The 7,368-nt window shown below is 46.9% G+C and overlaps 1 pseudogene; it reads right to left on the bottom strand.

Annotated features, from left to right (window-relative positions):
• Positions 1 to 447: 447 nt before the first annotated feature.
• On the bottom strand, positions 448 to 1,158 carry LOC115894005 (annotated as a pseudogene).
• Between the last annotated feature and the right edge of the window lie 6,210 nt (positions 1,159 to 7,368).

Genomic DNA, 7,368 nt, shown 5'->3' with positions numbered 1-7,368 from the left:
TTGTTTAAAAAAAAAAAAAAAGGAAAAGGAAAGACAAAGGAAAAAGAAAGAATGGATGGCTGTTGGCAATGGAAACTGTAAGGAGACTGTGTCCTCACCGCTCATGGCTTGTTTATTAGTCAGAGGCCTCGGGAGGCCCAGGACGCTTCATGGCCATCACACCACCAACTGCGGCTAGCACCCTTTTTTTCTTTTTTTCATTTCCTATCTTTTGACATATATATATATATATATATTTTTTTTTTTTAACACCTTGAGGATATCACTATTCCAATTGTTCCCATATGAATACAGGTGTGGTCTCTATTGGATATAAATGTGTCTTTTATTCAAGTTTAGGTCCAGGACTTGGTTTGCTGTCCCAACTGCACATAAATGTCCTTTTTTTGTTGTTGTTTGAGCAATTAGTTGTATGTGTTTTCCTTTTTGCATAAGAAATATGTCCGTTTACTCCAGAGGCTCTTGCTTTATCTGGGTGATGGAGGGTACGGGGGACGTCCGCCTCAGTTCCCTATAAAGGACGCATTCGCTGAACTAGGAGGAGCCCACTCCTTCCTCACAGGAGCCCACGATTTCAAATGCTCTTTGCTGCAGCCTCTCGAGGACCTGGACTGAGATGAGGTGACAGTAGCCACTTAGTGGAAACCTGACAAGGTCTGTTAGGTCGTGATTCTAGTCTGCATTGACAGAGTTACACATCGTGTCGCCAATCTCTGGAAATACCTGACGACGTGTTGCGTCGTGATTCTAGTCTGCATTGACAGAGTTACACATCACGTCGCCGATCTCTGGAAATACTTCTTCTATCGGGGATTTGTCACCGCTTAGTGTAATCCTTTCTCTGAGGTCTGGGGCCACATGCGCAACAAGGCACTCACAGGGCCTTTAAAAACGACCAGTTTCTCTGTCCTGCTTCAACAAATAGTGCTGTTTGAGACTGTCCAAAACAATGGGCTCTGTACCATCAAAAAGTCTTCCGATTCTGGTTACAGGGTATTTGGGGAGGGTGGCCAGGCTGCTGGTGTACTTGTGGCCGCCCACATCAATGTGGACAGGTGCATTGGATTTTGTGAGTTGTGCCGGTGTAGGGATGCCTTGGTTGTTCAGCGGAGATGCAGGGGATCTAGTGATCAGAGGTCTTGACATACTGGGCCGACTGTCCCTCTGGCGGATAACCGCGCCGGCCGGGCGGGACAGAGAGACGGCCGGCAGGGGGGCGGGACTCCCGGTCTGGCTTATCTAAGTAATGCCCGAGGAGTAGTGCCCCTTCCACTGCCCCTCATTGCCCCCTGGAGCCGGGGGATCGGGGCAGCGCCTGTGCCGGGCGTGCTGCGGGTGTTGCCGCGGGAAACCCATGTCTGGGGCCGCCCGCGGTGGAGCCTGTCAGTGATTTAATTGTTTAAAATGGGCCCCCAAGTTGGCCGGGCCCGGTGGCTCACGCCTGTAATCCCAGCACTGTGGGAGGCCGAGGCGGGCGGATCACGAGGTCAGGGGATAGAGACCATCCTGGCCAGCATGGTGAAACCCCGTCTGTATTAAAAATACAAAAATCAGCCAGGCGTGGTGGCGCTCACCTGTAATCCCAGCTACTCGGGAGGCTGAGGCAGGCGAATTGCTTGAATCCGGGAGGCGGAGGTTACAGTGAGCCGAGATCGCGCCACTGTACTCCAGTCCTGCCAATAGAGTGAGACTCCGTCTCAAAAATAACATAACATAACATAACATAACATAACATAACATAACATAACATAACATAAAATAATAAATTTTTTAAAAATGGCCCCCAAGTGTACTGCTAAAGTGCTGTCTAGTGTTCCTAAGTGCAGAAAGGCTGTGATGTGCTTTACAGAGAAAATATACATGCTAGACAAGCTTGGCTCAGGCATGAGTTATAGTGCTGTTGACAGCAAGTTCAACAGCATTGAGTCAACAATACTTTACATCCAGAAGGAGGAAGAGGAAAGTCATTGATGCAGATGTGAGACCACTCTGAAAAGTACCCAAGTAACATCTATAGTACCTGGTAAAGTTATGGAAAAAAGAAGAAGGAGAAGGAGAAGAAAGAAGAAGAAGGAGAAGGAGAAGGAGAAGGAGAAGGAGAAGGAGAAGAGAGGAAGAAGAAGAAGAAGAAGAGAAGAAGAAGGAGGAGGAGGAAAGAAGAAAAGAAAGAAGAAAGAAGAAGAAGAAGAAGAGGAGGAGGAGGAGTGAAATTTGTGGATTCATGAGATGACATTAAAAATTTAGTGGACTGGCTGGGCATGGTGGTTCGCCTGTAAACCCAGCACTTTGGGAGGCCAAGGCAGGAAGATCATGAGGTCAGGAGTTCAAGACCAGCCTGACCAACATGGTGAAACCTTGTCTCTACTAAAAATACAAAAATTAGCTGGGCATGGTGGTGCACGCTTGTAATCCCAGCTACTCAGGAGGCTGAGGCAGGAGGATCTCTTGAACCCAGAAGGTGGAGGTTGCAGTGAGTCAAGATTGCACCACTGCACCGCAGCCTGAGAGACAGAGTGAGACTCCATCTCAAAAAAAAAAAAAAAGTTTAGTAGACAGCATTGTTGTGAGGCTGACAGCCAAAGAAATTTGTAGTCACATTACCCATGGTCAGGAAAACGCAAAACTCTTCCCAGCTTGTGTTTTATTATAAAGAATAATACATATAGTTAGCTATTGGTAAGAAATATATATTAAACAAGGTGTGTGTAGATAAAAACACATAAAACAAAAATATGTATTGGTTGGATGACAAAAATGTAGTGACCAGAAGCATGGAAGCTAACCGTGTATTTCTCCAGGAGCGATGGTTCAGTATCGACTAGCAGTGTTCACAGTGTCTTTAGAGAACATACTCCAGCACTCACCAAGGCCATGCTTCTTGCATCACAGCTAAGCTTCCTGCATCCACCAAGGCCTTGCCTCCTGTGTTATAGCCATGCCTCTTGTACCCACCAAGGCCACGCCTCCTGTGTCATGGCCCACCCTCCTGTACCCACCAAGGCCGTGCCTCCTGTATTCATCACTGCTATGCCCCCGTTCAATAGCCACACTATGCTTCCTACACCACAGCCTTGCTCCCTGCACCCACCGCAGCTATGACTGTCCAATAGCCACACCTCCCCTACCACAGCCACACCCCTAGCACTCTCCACAGCCACACCCCCTCCATAGCCACACCCCCCACAACCGCACCCCCTCCACAGCCACGCCTCCTCCACCCACCACAGCTATGACCATCCAATAGCCACACCTCCCCTACCACAGCCACACCCCCAGCACCCACCACAGCCATACCCAGCACCCTCCACAGCCACACCCCCTTCACAGCCATACCCCCACAACCGCACCCGCTCCACAGCCACGCCTCCTGCACCCACCACAGCTGACTATCCAATAGCCACACCTCCCCTACCACAGCCACATCCCCAGCACCCACCACAGCCACACCCAGCACCCTCTACAGCCACACCCCCTCCACAGCCAGCCACGCCTCCTGCACCCACCACAGCCACACCCCAGCACTCTCCATAGCCTTACTTCCTGCACCTTCCACGGCCACGCCTCTTGCTCTGGCCTTCACAGGCTGCAGTAACGTCTCCTCTCCTCCCTCCTTTCCTTAACCCTTGTGGCTAATCTTTAGGTTCCTTTAACATCACTTTTATTTCTTTTATTTCTGCCGATACTTCTGGTTAAATTCTTTTCATTTAAATGCACTCCAGCATCCGCCTCTCTTCTTTCAGACCTTGGCTGACTTCCTTCTTTACCAGCTGCTCGGAAGCTGTCTGGCCTCTCCACAGGACCCATTCATTTCCCTTTCTTCCAGAATCCCCTTTTCCCCCCAGACTTCAGCAGGACCCTGCGCCAACGAGATCCACAGAGCAGAGTAATTTCTCTTCGATATTGTCAGTCTCTCCTCCTCTAAGGAGATAGGAATAGCACGGGTAGTTGCAGGAGTATGGACAAACCCGAAGAGCCCCTGAAGCAGGGGCTGGGCAAAGAAACTACAGGGTAGAGAAAGCCCAAAATAAGGCAGAGAAAGTGACCAAAACCCTGGTCAGGGTGACATGTCCGTGACTCTTCCAGGCAAACCCAAATAAAGGAGAAAGGGGGCAACAACAAGAGCGGGGAGAAGTCCCTGAAATCCCCTCCTTTTCCAGAATGCCTAATGAGCATTCCACCTCCTTATTAAAGAAACATCCCGGCCGGGCGCGGTGGCTCACACCTGTAATCCCAGCACTTTGGGAGGCCGAGGCGGGTGGATCATGAAGTCAGGAGATCGAGACCATCCTGGCTAACACGGTGAAATCCCATTTCTACTAACAATACAAAAAATTAGCCGGGCGTGGTGGCAGGCACCTGTAGTCCCAGCTACTTAGAAGGCTGAGGCAGGAGAATGGCGTGAACCCAGGAGGCGGAGCTTACAGTGAGGAGATTGTGCCACCGGACTCCAGCCTGGGGGACAGAGCGAGACTCTGTCTAAAAAAATAAAATAAATAATAAAAAAAGAAACATCCCTAAAATAAGAAACCCAGCCTCCTTTGTGCCTGACTTGTTCTCACGGGCATGCCAGCGCTTCTCTCAAGCGCACACTTCCGCTTTACAATGGAAGCTTCTTGCCTTGAGCTTGATTCTGACTCGACCCGTGCCTGAATTCGTTCTTGTGATGCTGTCAAGAACCTGGAAACCCGGCTGGGGCTGGGGTCTCACTGGCATCCGGAGACCTACCTGAGCCCTCCAGCATAGCTTCTTTCTCTGAGATATAAACACAATTGCATGATTTTCACCTTAAAAGATAAAGAGAGAGCTATCCACCTCAAGTCTTCTTCATAGTCAAATTTCTAAAAATAGTTTCATTTCCCTCCTAACTTCCCTTCTGGCTCAACCCCATTCAAAATCTAGCTTCCACCTTCTTCCCTCTATTGAGACTACTAGAACACAGGACTCCAGTTTTATCCAGAATCATGAGAGTTGTAGACGCTTCCCACCCTCTGCCGCGTGCCCTCCCGCTGACTTTTGGCACAGATGCCATCCCCTCCTTCCTTCCTCATTGCTCCATTTCTGTGATTCCTGCTCTTCTCTCCACTGCCACTTCATTCTCAGTGACCTGAGTGTTCACATGTCCCTCCTTCTCCCAGTCTCTCACATCGTTCTCAAAGGATCTGTGGATTCACCCAGCCCAAATGCCAATGACTGTCAAGTTTCTCTCTAGATAAATCTCTCTTCAGCACTCCAGACCAACCTTCCAAACGGCTGCCTGGGTTTCTACACTGAAAACCCAAATCATGATTAGCACCTCAACTTCATGTGCCCAAAGCAGAAGCTCTGTCTTCGCTTCATCAAACTTATCCTTGTTTCCTGAGATTCCTGGTTTGGGTATTTCCTACCTTGTCACTCAATTTCAAAACCTGGGAGCCGACCCACTGATCTCAAGATAATCATCCAATCATTTTAACCCTGACTCCTGTAGGGTGAATTCTGTGTGTCAACTTGATTGGGCCACAGTATGCCCAGATATTTAGCAACACATGGTATTTAATATATAATGGGTGTGTCTGTGGTGTTTCTGGAAGACAGCAGCATTTGAATTGGTGGACTGAGGAAAGCAGGTGGCCCTCCCCAATGTGGGTGGACAGTGTCCAATCCGTTGAAGGCCTAAATCGAACAAAAAAGGTGGAAGAGGGTTGAATTCACTCAGCCTGACTGAGTTGGGCCATTGAATTGTTCCTGCCTTTGGTGCTCCAGGTTCTCAGGCCTTCAAACTTAGACTGGAATCTACAACTCTACACCACTGGCTGTCACGCCCTCAGGCCTTTGAACTACACCATCAACTTTCCTGAGTCTCCAGCTTGCAGGTAGTAGATCATGAGTCTTCTCAGCCTCCATAATCCTGTGAGCCAGTTCCTCATAATAAATCTCTACGTACACACACACACACACACACACACACACACACACACACATTCTATTTGTTCTGTTTCTTTGGAGAATTGTAATAATACTCCTAAATATTTCTCAGATTTGTCTTGCCTCTTTCTCCATTGCCTTATTTCAGATTCATCTTTTCTCACCTGGATTAATGCAGTAATCTTGTAGCTCAGTGGTTCTCAAAATGTGCTTCCTGGACCAGTAGCCTCAGCATCCCCCATGCTAGAGCTTCTCACTAGACATCCAATTTAAAAGAATGTCCAAGTTATAAGACTCCAAGAATGTGACAGTTTTCTAAATTGTTTGCTTTATTATCTAAAAACATGAAAGTGGATAAATCACACAGCTTGTCAAGATCCTGATTCTTTTTTGCATCCCCTTCCTCTGTTCAATTCTGTTCCAAAATTAAAGTGATTCAAAGCACCTGTGTTCATTAGCCACATGTTTTCTTTCTCATTTCCATCTGCATTTCCAAAGCCTTAACTGCTTACTATTTTTAGGAAGATGAAGGCAATAGATCTTTTGTTCTTTTTCTATTAACAAGGATCTGTACGTATCTCACACACAGTTCCTTTTTTTATGACTTTGGAACATCATGAAAGCATTTCATGATATTTCATTAAAAAACAAACCCTGAACAATAGTTTTAAACTCTGGGAAGAACTTAGAATCAAGATTTTAAAAATACAACTGAAAAACATGGTAGGAACAAAGTTCAACTGATGCTTGTGTTGAGAAGTGCCAGGCAGATGGGGCCTTTGGCAGTGGGTGGGACCCTCCGTTCCCACGGTGACTGCTCCCACACAGACAGATGGAGTTTCCCCTTCAGCCATCAATACCTTTGCGACCATGATTACAGTCGTGTCAACAGGTTCTCAGGCTGTTGTTCCCATTTATTTAACTGGCGGAGCTTTGAAAACCCCTGATGTCCAAACCAATGACCTTAGACCCCTGGGACTGGGGGGGAAAGCAGTGGATCAGGACTTTCTAAAGATCCCTGGTGATTGCAATGTGTCACTGAGGCTGAGAACCATAAATTAAACTGTTTCTTTCCAGAAAGTACTTACAGATTATGTGATTGATCTCTTGCTGTTCTTCTCCTGCTAGTGAATGATTTCTTCTGACAGAGACGATAGAAATTCAGTTTTTCAAGGAACTACTTCTTTAGTGGCCTACTGCAAAGGCAAAGAGGCAAAACGTCAACAACAACAATAATAATATTTAATGTCAGATGGCCATGTATAGGAATCCAATTATTTTCAGAAAATAAACTATCAAGAAATTGATTTTATAACCCATAAATGCAGAATTGAAAATAAGAGTCTTATTTGGGAAAACTGAGATTCGATTGTTAAATGCAAATTATCTCTATTATCAAATGCAAATGTCTCAGCAAAGATTATGTTGACTGTGTGGGTGTTTGTGTGTGTGTGTGTGTGGTGT

Source organism: Rhinopithecus roxellana, chromosome 16 (genome assembly GCF_007565055.1).
Source record: "Rhinopithecus roxellana isolate Shanxi Qingling chromosome 16, ASM756505v1, whole genome shotgun sequence".
Lineage (NCBI taxonomy): Eukaryota > Metazoa > Chordata > Mammalia > Primates > Cercopithecidae > Rhinopithecus > Rhinopithecus roxellana.
The sequence above is the reverse complement of the archived record's forward strand: the minus strand, read 5'-3'. Positions and strand labels throughout refer to the sequence as shown.